Below are 12,317 nucleotides of genomic sequence, written 5' to 3'. Positions count from 1 at the left end.
CCTGAAATCAAAACGACTTATCTGTATGCTACACATATGTAAGTAGCATATAAGTAAATGTAACATAACTAAAACATTTCTGCCGATGCAGCAGAAAATATTTTATCACTTGAAGCTTTACATGTATTATGATTTTGGTAAATTGAATATATTCATACATTTCAATATGCAAGCCGTGTGACTGGCGTTATTAACATATCTTGTAACAGGGACTGGTGATTGCCTTACCAGGTACATCCTAGTAGCCTATCTGTGCATTTCTTGCCATAAAGTTATTGCCTTTTATAGACATCTCCTAGTAATCTACCAGTGTATTTCTTGCCGTAGAGTTGAGACTTCTCACTATGTCACAACAGAAGAAGGCGGTGAAGTCAGAGATTTTGTTTAGAATAAACTATGAAAACTAACAACTAAACTTAGGGAGTAAATTAGGTTAAAATTACAATGCAGAGAAAAAAATTCTTATCTCAGCTGGGATTTCACAAATTCCTAAACTAGGCTCCATACAGTTGAGGCCAGACACACCGATGCGTGAGGAAGTCTTACGGCTTGCAGGCTTGAGGTTGGTCAGAACCTTTCAGAGTTCACAGAACAAATCAAATATGAGTGTGAAGGTCCCAAACTACTCTTGAAGTTATCACTGAAGTGATCCTCAACAGTCTAACTAAAAATCTGTACCATCCCGTATTTATACTGAAGTGATTCTCCCCAGAAGATATCAGAACAATCTAGACTTTCTATTAATATTCTAATTACTGTTCTAAAATATCTTCACTTGCAGTGAACATGACCTTCTAGAAAGTTCTAAACATGACTAATTAAACTCTAGGTCATGGTGGAGAATGACCATAACAGCTACATTACTACATTTCCAGAGATTCCATTACATGTTGAATTTTTTTGAATATAGGCTAAACTAAAATATCCGAGTGGGAACAACAAACAGGTCTATCCGCAGAGCAGCAGAATGCACGAAAAAGAAGACAATTCTTTTTCACATGCAACGTTTTCAATGCAAATATGAGAGAGAGAGAGAGAGAGAGAGAGAGAGAGAGAGAGAGAGAGGAGAGAGAGAGAGAGAGAGAGAGAGAGAGAGGAATTCAAAATTTGAATTCAATCCCCGTAAACCTGCTTTACTTTCTGCCCCATTGAAACAACCATTACGATATGGTTAATGTGTGATTAGTGCTTTGTGCAAACATTTGTCGTAGATTCAGGCACTGTATGACTGTATGTGAAAATTGATCAGAAGAATTCATCTGCGAAAACACTGCTATTGCCGGGTTTCTCAGTTTTAGATTTTCAGTCAAAAAAGCATGCACAGTTGTCATAACAGCAGGCTGCATAGCCTATCGTCAGCTCCTCAATGAACCCACTATTTTCTGCCCTTACAGATTGATATTGACCAATTTGGTATACCAAGGATTGAAACGCTACTGAGTTTTCAACATTTCGCAAACCTCGTTATTGAAATTGTTTCATTATCACAAACATGTGCACCGACTAAATCACCGTGGGAGTGACGTTTTCTTGTATCATGCTAGTTACATCGACTTCTTCTGGTGAACTTGTTATGGCAAGTATTCGTCTTTACATGGACAGTGGCCTGTATTGTCTCTCTCCCCTTCCCTTTCTCTGCCATTGCAAAAATACAATTTAGAAATATAATGACCTAACATGCTGCAAAGGAACACGTTATTTCAAAACAGATGGTAAACTCTTTCAGGGTCAGGCAGAAGACATATTCTAAAATGAGCACACAGTATGCTGACAATGATTTCCGCTGACATTAGCATGGTATGTTCAGTGTATTTATATCATCCTGCCTGCACATTGATGTTGCAAAGAATAATTATCAAGGAAATTACATAATTATAGACAGTACATTAAAGGAATAAAAGCTGGAATCAACTGATTTTTTCAATATCCAACTTCTGTACACTCCTCGTGTATTTGTATATGCAACTAAATTTACTGTGGGATTTTGGTTGTAATAAATAATACAGATCTTATTAAGTATGCGTATTACTTTGTTAGCCTGAATATTTAGGCTTTAACAGAGTTTATTACACCTCACTCATTCAGCGTGCACTGCCATTGGTTAAACACGACTCACGTGACATGTAAAAGAACGTGATGATGCCCTCTGCGAACGTGATGATGCCCGCTGCGAACTTGATGATGCCCTCTGCATTTGATATTACATGGATGACGTCATTTTACTTACTGCGCCTCCTTTCTGCGCATAACAAATTGTCGTTCGCTTGTACTTGCTACTATCGCTGCGAAACGTCATGCAGAGCTGTCACCGGCACAGTTAGACGATATTTTGATGCAAGTAAACAGCAAACGAACGGAAATGGCAACAAGGAATGCAATTTCTGTGTTCAGCGACTATGCAAGCAACAAATTTGGATACGCGACTGAGGAGATCGGCAAACTTTCAGCGGCAACCCTAGATTTGGCACTGACAACATTTTACGCTGAGGTCCGGACTCATGCAGAAAGGCGAACTGTACTCGAAGAAGTTTGTTCGGTGTAATAAAAATAATAACACATGAGAGCTAGGGCAAGATCACGATTTTTTGCCTGCCCTCGGGCTGGTGGTCATGATCGAAATATTGATGATGCCCTCGCCTACGGCTCGGGCATCATCAATATTTCGATCATGACCATCACCCTTGGGCAGGCAATAAATCGTGATCTTGCCCTCGCTCTCATGTGTTATTATTTAAATATAGCCCACTAAGAACTAAAAGCGGTTATTCATAAACTTGATTTTAATCTTCGTACAAATGACAAAAAAAACTTCACACGTAACGCCTGGTACTCAGAAACTGGTGTTGAAGAAAATGGCAATCAATATCCCGATTGCGTCTGAAACAGAAGGTTTTTTCAATGGAAACTTCATCACCATTCATTGGTGTTTCTATCTGTCCGTTCAAAATTTGATTGATATTGTGGTAAAATATCTTGGTCTATAAATCTTGGTTCCTGTCTGAAATTAAACTGGATAGTTCAAACATTCTATTGCTTTAGTGTCGCCTCTTGGCAATTGTTACTCTTTCATTAAAGTAAAGGCACGTCATATTGTCTATGTGTTATCTTAGTCTCGCTTGTCACACCTCGTTCGCTTCGCTGACACATTAAAACATCGAAGTAAAGTGCGCCGCTGGCGGTAAGGGCAGACATGTTGTGGAAGCCATAGTTAATTTATTATATCAGATCTACAACAGTTACTTATATTAGACATAGGTTAACGATGAAAATTGAAGCAATCGCCAAGCAATCGATGAGATCATTTCCTCTGGTTTTGAGTGTTTAAAGGCATCTAACTAAGAATAGATGCCAAACAAACTTGCAAAAAACTTATTTATTTGTTGTCATATCAGGTTATCAATTGCATATGGAAATCAGACTAGTAAAATTAATGGTATAATCTCTAAATCATTTCTGCTGACGCAGCAGAAAATATTTTGTCGATCTTAACGGGTATTATGTTTTTTGTGAATTGACAGGTTAATGTACGATTTACTTCTTGTATGTTATACTTTTTCGCTAACTCAACAGCGGCCAGATTTGGCATGACAGTGAGAAGCCTCACGAATGAATTGGCGGGTAGGTGATGAATAAGGGTATTGAATAATAATTCCGCAATTTCTGCATTGTCAGCGATTAGTGGTAGTACAGAAAATTCATCAGTCAATGGACGTGCGTTTATATAGCCAACAATTTCACCACGTTCATCGACCGAAACAAAAGAGAGAACTCCAGCTCCCTTGCACCAAGCATTAAGAAAAACTTCCCTCGTAAATGACATAGCCTTTGCGTCATAAACGACAAGGCTATCAAAAGACACACTGCTTAGCGGTAAAATGTTAAACTTTGATGATTGAAGAGTGCTCTTGCTTAGCAATGCAGATTGATCGACTAAACCCCGAAAACAAGTTATCTGGTAAGAAATAAGCTTGAAACCAATTTCGGCGTAAACGTGTTGGTGACGTTCATCAAGTGAGGTAAGTCCGACGTTTCTGTCACCAGTATGTTTGAAAACTTCTTCGATAAGTCTGCGTTGAATACCTTGCTTTCGGTGGCCCTTCTTGGTAATACTCATTGTAAAGAATGCAATATCGTCGTTGATATTAATTGCCATTACTGTACCTGTAAGGGGAAACAGCATTCCAGTGATAGGATACAAAGTATTCAACTGAAAGACGATTCAAGTGTATATAGTCATTTTATGGAAATCTGGCCCTTACCCTAACGAACATTCATTGCTTCTTCTGCGTACTTTTTATATTAGAAATACCAGTAATACTGAGCAAGAAAACCAATAATCACCCTGTCTTTAAAGCTCTGATATCGGTGTGTGTCACTATAGACGACACAGAACTGAATTTTTGATTGTTATACTTACTATACGACAATACTACAGGGTGTGTGTGTTCATGGACTCGAACAATTTTTTTTCGAAGACAAAATTACCTATATTTGTGCATTTATATCTGTTTGGTCATAATTAGGAATTTCATTCACTGGAATGTGGTGATGAGGATATATTTCTGTGCAAGAAACTTTATTTTGGAATTTCACCTAAACATGTCATTTCACTATACATGGTTTTCCACGGCTCCAACTGGCATCATTTTTTTTCAATGTAAAACTGGTTATATGTATGCATTTATATATTAGATTATTGATATGAATAAACATTACCCGGTATGGTTGTCTATGTCAGAAACTTTAAACAACTTTTTAACGATAAAATTTGCTATGTCTGTGTATTTATGCATGTTTGACAATGGACATGAAGTTACTGGACTAAAATATTGTCAGGAAATACATTTATTTATTACGCCACTATTAGTACATTGTTTTACTTTAGATATTCATACATCATTCCTTCTAAGAGTTCAGCTTTGAGGCACCGCTTCCTATCATTGTTTATTCTACCAACCAGAGATTCCATCTGCTAAGACAATGTATTTAATTCATTATGTGCCTTTCTCGTGACTCATAGACCCTTTTCCCGTCAAAACTGCTATATCAACTGGAAACCTCGCCTCCCCAAATTAGAGCCATTTCTACCTTCTACAGACACTTCATGTCGCTGGCCTCCGCATCGATATTGCACAGTCGCTCACCTAAGTGTGATGCTTCACTGAACGTAGCCACTGTCTATTATTAGTTCAGTGATAAAAAAGTAAACTATAGTATTTGACGACTTCGTCTTTCGACTGCCTTCTCAGACCTGGGTATATTCCACACAAATATGGTGATTTATGTACAAGAAATTTGACTTTGGAATCTCACCAAAAAGGGTATCTCTTCACTGTAAATTGTAGTCTATGGCGCAAACTATGAGCAATTAGTTTCCCTTCGTGCATTTTATGTGCTCGACAACTGTCGTAAATTTATTCCACTGGAATAAGGTAATTAGAAGTGTTAAGGTGTGCAACAAACATCATATTGAAATTTTATTAAAAGATGTCATCTGCTCTACATATTAATCTTCCGAGCTGACTGTAAAAAATATTTTTCCCAGGCCCATAGTCTGCCTTCTTATCCACATGATGGTAAACCCTTGTCGTCATTCCTTATTCCCATACTTTTACAGACGAGATTACAGTATTCGCAAGCACAAACTGTTCATGACCGTCAGCCAATCAAACACAGCTGTTTCGGTGCATAACCGCGGACAACTGGTTTATGAAAGGATTGTTTTCTGCCCTATCCAGAGTGATTTATCAGACTATGATTTGCGTTAAGGTAAAAGTTGGAAACCCCATGCTCTGTATTTTTAAGGCCCCCTTAAACACCCAGCATTTTTCGTGGCCTCCTCAATTTTCTCTTGCAGCCCCTGTTAACAATTGTGCTCATTTCTTTATATTCTCAAGCCAATAAAACGGTTTCCAATGTACGACATATGTAAACATTCTCACACACAACATCTGTTCTACTAATGATGGAGCTCTCATATGAATGATTGACAGCAAAATAATCCTCATGTATAAGGTCGACTATGAACGGAAGACTGTTAACACTATTGGAAACATGATTGTAACTAATTTGGGATAATCGGATATTCATATTTTTCGAATTTCTCAAAAATGATGGATGCCGTATAGCTGAATGTTGCAATATTACAAATTACTCATAAAACAAGTGTATAACCTAAAAAGAAAAGCAGACGAGCTTACATTTGCAGATTAAACAGACATTACTTCACCATCCAATTATCCCAAATTAGTTCCAATCGTGTTTGGAAATTGATAGTGAACTAATGTTGGTTTAATCTGCAAATGTAAGCTCATCTGCCTTTAATTGTCTTTAAGCAATGCATTTGCTTTCTATGAGTAATTTGTAATATTGCAACATTTGGCTATAGGGCACTCAACACTTTTAAGAAATTTGAAAAATATGGGGATCCAATTCTCCAAAATTAGTTCCAATCTCGTTTGTTGCTGTTTATCCAGATTTTGGTCAATATTTTGGCGAACCGATAAAGTCCATAAATTTTGGTAAGTGTCTAAATGATACACTTACCCACAATCTCATCACCTTTCTCGGCAACAAAAAAGCCGTCTGGGTCCGTGAACCACAATGCTTCTAGATAATCAATCGGATAGTCCCAGCCTTCTTCAACTGTAAGAGCACTGGATGCTCTCAGATCTTCTTTTGTTGCAATGCGAACTTTGACATTAGAACTGAAAGGAAGTCAATCGGTATTGCCAATTTTTTTTTATATGACAATGGTCGAAGTACATAAATATACGTCTGACCGCACTAATGAATTTACATAGAACAACCCTAGGCTATTGTCTTGCCAGTATTTTACTGGTTCTATCCAGTAACAAACAGTACACAAGACCAAGACAGTGGCATAGGAAATTCAGGTATCATTTGTTCTTCCTGAAAAATAAAATTAAAGGGATGCTGTATTTGTTTGTTTTTGTTCATGTTTGTTGTTCTATGTTTGTTGTCGTTGGCAGTATAAAAATGAATATTAATTTCATGATGAATTTAAGACGTTGAAAAATTACAATAAGAAATTGACAGGCAAATACGTCAAACCTTATGCCATGTCTATCAAACTTTCAGCATAGAATATAATGACTGTATGATCAAATTCAGTGTATTAATTTCCAAGGTGTTCAAAGTGTCACCATTATTAACATTCAATATGACCAGTGAACTTCAGAGGTTTGATAATATGCACATTACGTGTAAGCACAGACAAATATAGAAACATACTAGCAACGGGTATTGTTCAAGGCGTGAAGCGGTTACGTAACCCATCCATGTTCGCCTCGCTTCAGGAAGCTCTCGCCTCGCTTTTCCGAAGAGTGCCGACCATGCATCCTTCGGTAATTTTCGAAATTTCGCCAATTGTTAAGCGAAAGTATGTTCGGCAAAGTTTGTGTTGTTGTTGTCGTGTGGTGCTGAGCGGAATTGGCGTGCTGGCGAAAACGGGAGTGTTTTGAGCTTCAGGAAAGTGAGTTTTACCGTTTTAAAAATTCCTCTCATATTTTTATGAATATATAATGAGTGTGTTTGAACCAAATTTGAAAGTCTTTTATCGATACTGTCTGGTTTTACTCAATGGTTTACGGTCAGTCATACCGTCTTTCACACGTTTGTCAAGGAAGGACATGTTTATGAAACTGCTGGCGTGTTATGTTTTGCTTTGCGCGAAGCAGTGTTTCTGCCCTGAGAGTTCACAAAGTACCTATGGTTGCTACGCGACTGGCAGCACGATGCCATCTCGACGTATTTTCGCATAATCTCGTGCAATTATCAGCCACAAACAAAGTCTCCAAAAAGTTTAACACCTTTGAAGCTCATTGTAATATGAGAAGGCAATAGTCTACCGAGAAGACCATGGAATAAAAGGCATGCCGCGTTGGTAGTCTGTTTCTATATTTGTCTATGGTGTAAGTATTCTAATTATTATGAGTCACCCTTAAAGCTAAATATAACGCCCTATCAAATTCTGTGCAAACAATTCTCGTTTATGATGTAATTAATTTACTAACCAACCAAGCCAGTTATCAATCGTATGCATCAATCGTCATACACTGTAAACTGTCAGCATAACTAAACACTATTACCATGTAAATCAGAAGTCCGAGCGAATTCAGTTTCAAATTGTATTTTTGGTCTTATCATAACAACTTGTTCAATGACATATAAACCTCTTTTAAATAAGTAAGCACCAAACCCTATCCAGTATATAACTATAAAATCATTCATAGTATATCAAAATCACACCTATTACAACTCAGAAGTCCGACCAACATTAGTTTAAGACTTTATTTATGGTCTACTTATAAATGCTTTTGTTCTATAGCAAATAAGCTTCTAATCAGTAAGCTCCAAACCCTATCGATTTTTCAATATTAAAATCATTAATACTATGTCAAAGTCACATCCAATTGTTCGAATTGCCTTTGAGCCAATAATTTTTGTAACAATTTTTCTGAGTTATGGAACCTACAGCCCTTGGAAGCAAACTAATTTGATTTAGAATTATTCATGAACACACCAGATACAAAATATCACCTTGCGTGGTGTGAACTTTATGAGATATGAATAACTCAGTGAAACAAAAATCTTCGTCACAGACACATTGGTCACACACATGGGTACCTACAAATAAAAACATACGAAAAAAGCCATAACAGAAGCCAAGGTTGTAGGCTAAACCAAAACAACGGCCAAAATAGAAGAATTTAAAACCCTTCATGACCAAGACAATCTCAGTAGTCCATATCAGCCTATAACGAAGGTCATCGAAGGTGCTTTGGAGGCTAAGCCCGACTGCAAGCAAAAGTAAACGTAAGGTAACGAGCCCAATTAAAAGCAGGAAAGCAGAAGAGAAAATGAGGGGAGGGCACAAAAATCTGAATGTTAAAGGGACCCTTGAAACTTTCAGAGAATAACGAGGGGCCTTTTTTACTGAAATGCAAATCACACAAATAAATCATTCTGAAACGGGCAGCAGCATTCATTTATACACCTGTTTTCTGAGGTTATCAAATAAAACAGCTTTATTTCAATGACGGTCAAACATATACTAATAAAGAGATACAGCTAGTTTTGTATTGGAAAATTTTTTTTCATACTTTTCGCCGTAGACTATCATGTATAGTGTAATGACACTTTGGGATGGCATTCCAAAATCAAGTTTCTTGTACACATGTGCACATCTTATCACGAAAATATAGTGAAGTAAATAAATGTTAATTGTAAAACATATATAAATGGGCAGACATAGTACATTTTGTATGCGAAAATTATTCATAGTTTTCCGCATAGTGCGTTTTGTCTTTCAAAAGCTCGAACTATATGTATCTCGGTACACAGGGACATAGATAGATACATAATACATACATAGATACATAAACACACATACATACATACGTACATACATACATACATACATACATACACATACATACATACATACATACATACATACATACATACATACATACATACATACATACATACATACATACATACATACATACATACATACATACATACGTACGTACGTACATACATACATGCATGCATACATACATACATACATACATACATACATACATACATACATACATACATACATACATACATACATACATACATACACACATACATACATACACATACATACATACATACATACATACATACATACATACATACATACATACATACATACATACATACATACATACAAGTATGCATGCAAACTAGCTTGCAGACAGACAGACGTACGGACAGATATACACAAATTATGCAAGTAAGAGCTTATAAGTATACTTTAGCTTCTGCTATTAGTTGTGCTCGTTCCCTACAGAATTTAAAAACATGCCCAACTGCCTCAGTACTCCGTGAAGGGAGTGGTTAGGCAATTGACCCGCAGTAATAACTCGTATAATGTTTCACAAATTCACAACTGTCTGTTGTGAATACAGCAAATTTCCACTACAACTTGCCGTTATCTTTCTGGTGTAAAGGTCATTCATTGGAAACGGGTCATTGACATCAATGGCCACATTTCCGTTGTGTGAGGTCACCTCTACCTTAGCATTGTTGCTGGTGCTAAGGTACTCGACGGAAATTTGGTAAAAATTATAAAAAAACATTACGGAAATGCCGGTGAGATCACAGGCTAGGAAACTGACCAATGGAAAAAGGCGCTACTCATGTACGATCCCCTTCTGACGCACGCACAATTACGACAACAAAACATTTTGGTTGCGTATGACAAATGACTACCGATTTTCAATTCTCACGCCAATTAAACCCTACCTGGCCATGTTTCTGTCAGAGGCCCAGTAGTAACACAAATCTTGATGTTTGTTCTAAACGTGGTCGAAATTGAAGAGTAGTTGCTGTTTGTTTAACGCCGTAGAAGCCTGATGATGGTGGCCTGTCGATGAGCAGGCGCCTGCTGCAAATGTGATATGCATCTAAAAATATGACAGCTAATGCACTCGGGAGTACAATCGGCTGAGTAAAGTTGATATCCAATATTGCCCCATTAATCTTTGGGAGATGTTATGGACGGAACCATTATCATGTGCATAGTTGTGGTGAGGTTGCTTTCGCTCACCAGGTAACGTTTTTGTTATTGTGCTAGCGTCAGAATCGGCTGTAAAGGCCAGACTATAATTTGAAGGGTCATGCGCTACGGATAGGACGCCGTATGAGGACTGAAATTCGCGATGAGCATGCGCGCATGTCATGAATTCAAATGCGTAAGCCTAAGCGTTCAAAGTTAGGCTACGTTCACAATAAACGGTTACGAGGGAAGGGGCGCTGGAGGAATTGCGATTGGAATCTTAATTTTTCAAGTTCCCCTCAATACCCTAAAAAACTTCAAGTTCCCCGTCCACATGATCAAATTGTTTTAAGCAACGTCCATCAAAAATATCATGTAGGCGCATATTTATGAGGGATGCACGCAAAGGAGAAAAAACATGTATTGGGCAGTTCTGCTCGCATATATTCTACACTGCCTGTTACTAGCAGTTTTTATAGGCATAAGGCAAGTTCTAAAACCGATTCATTTTTAAACCTATTAGTGTTTTTTTTTTCATTTATCAGTCTGAGCTGAGAGAATATGCTAATTGAGAAATTCTGGCTCTTTCTCCCGAATTGTGAAAAGCTATGCAGAGTGACCTACCAAAACTATGTTTTTAAAAGTACAAGACAAATATGACAAATGCTGCTCAAAATTGACCACACTCACTGGAAGGTTAAAATAAACGTTTTAATCTCTGAAATTTTGTATGTAATCATTGCATGTTTGGTAAAAATAAATAATTCCATTTCGTCACACATTATTTTTACTTAAATTAGAAACTTTACCGTTCAAAGTTTTACTTTTGTGTTATTTTACAATGAGAATGTGACAATTTATAGAATTAAGCATGGTGACTCAAACTTTTTTCTCATTTGCCAGAATTCGAAACTCCCTGATAACTGTCAAGTCTACCGGTCTTCCATATGTTGCTCTCTGGCCTTATCTTATGCACATGTTTATTTCATTGTAATGAGAGTCATATAACCCAGTCTCTTATTCAACTACATCAGAGTCAGAGCTATCATAATCTCTCTCACCGCAAATATGCGGTAACAGTGACACTGCAATAGCAGGGCAGTGCTATATTAACTTTGATAATTTGACAATATTTTTGTTCAGTCTATACAATTGCGTTCTTGTTCTACTCCCTATAGCATGTTGAACTGTCCAGTATTCAGCTTGCCAACAGAGCCTGTGTACCGTGCATTTGTATCGTTGACAAACGACTTCCAGTTTAGACTCTGATTCACTTATATACAGGCTTTGTCAACAAACTGAACATTGTGTGTTTCAGCACGCTGTAGGGAGACAGCAAGAAACTGTATTTGATATATTGCATAGAAGTAATGAAAACATAGCGTCAATGACGTTCGGTTGGACGTGATAGATTGTCGCATTTAGTTCGTTGTGGCAGGCTAGAGTGAGAGAGCATACGACACTTACAGTGAAAATCACTTAAGACTAGACGATGACTATTGATAGTGCCCTATGGCGCGTAATGCACGCCAAAATTAACATCCGTTTTCTTACACCACTGACCGAATTTTTCCACTAGTCATCCACATTCGGCTTGCCGATTTCTGAACCCACTCACTGAATTATTCAAGTGGTTAGCGATTTCTGAACCCACTTACAGCATCCTTCACGTGGTCAGCGATTTCTGAACCCACTCACTTACATTCAAGTGGTTAGCGATTTCTGAACCCACTCGCTGAATTCT

At 37.5% G+C, this 12,317-nt stretch overlaps 1 long non-coding RNA gene across 1 annotated transcript; it reads right to left on the bottom strand.

The window, feature by feature from the left end:
- Positions 1-3,191: 3,191 nt before the first annotated feature.
- Positions 3,192-11,181, bottom strand: LOC139137543 (uncharacterized). The gene is made up of 3 exons (XR_011553406.1): positions 10,321-11,181; positions 6,547-6,707; positions 3,192-4,161 (listed from the first exon to the last, which is right to left on the bottom strand). It is a non-coding gene; the product is annotated as an uncharacterized lncRNA (long non-coding RNA).
- Positions 11,182-12,317: the final 1,136 nt, after the last annotated feature.

The sequence above is a fragment of the Ptychodera flava genome, chromosome 7 (genome assembly GCF_041260155.1).
Source record: "Ptychodera flava strain L36383 chromosome 7, AS_Pfla_20210202, whole genome shotgun sequence".
Lineage (NCBI taxonomy): Eukaryota > Metazoa > Hemichordata > Enteropneusta > Ptychoderidae > Ptychodera > Ptychodera flava.
This window is presented reverse-complemented; position numbering and strand designations above follow the sequence as displayed.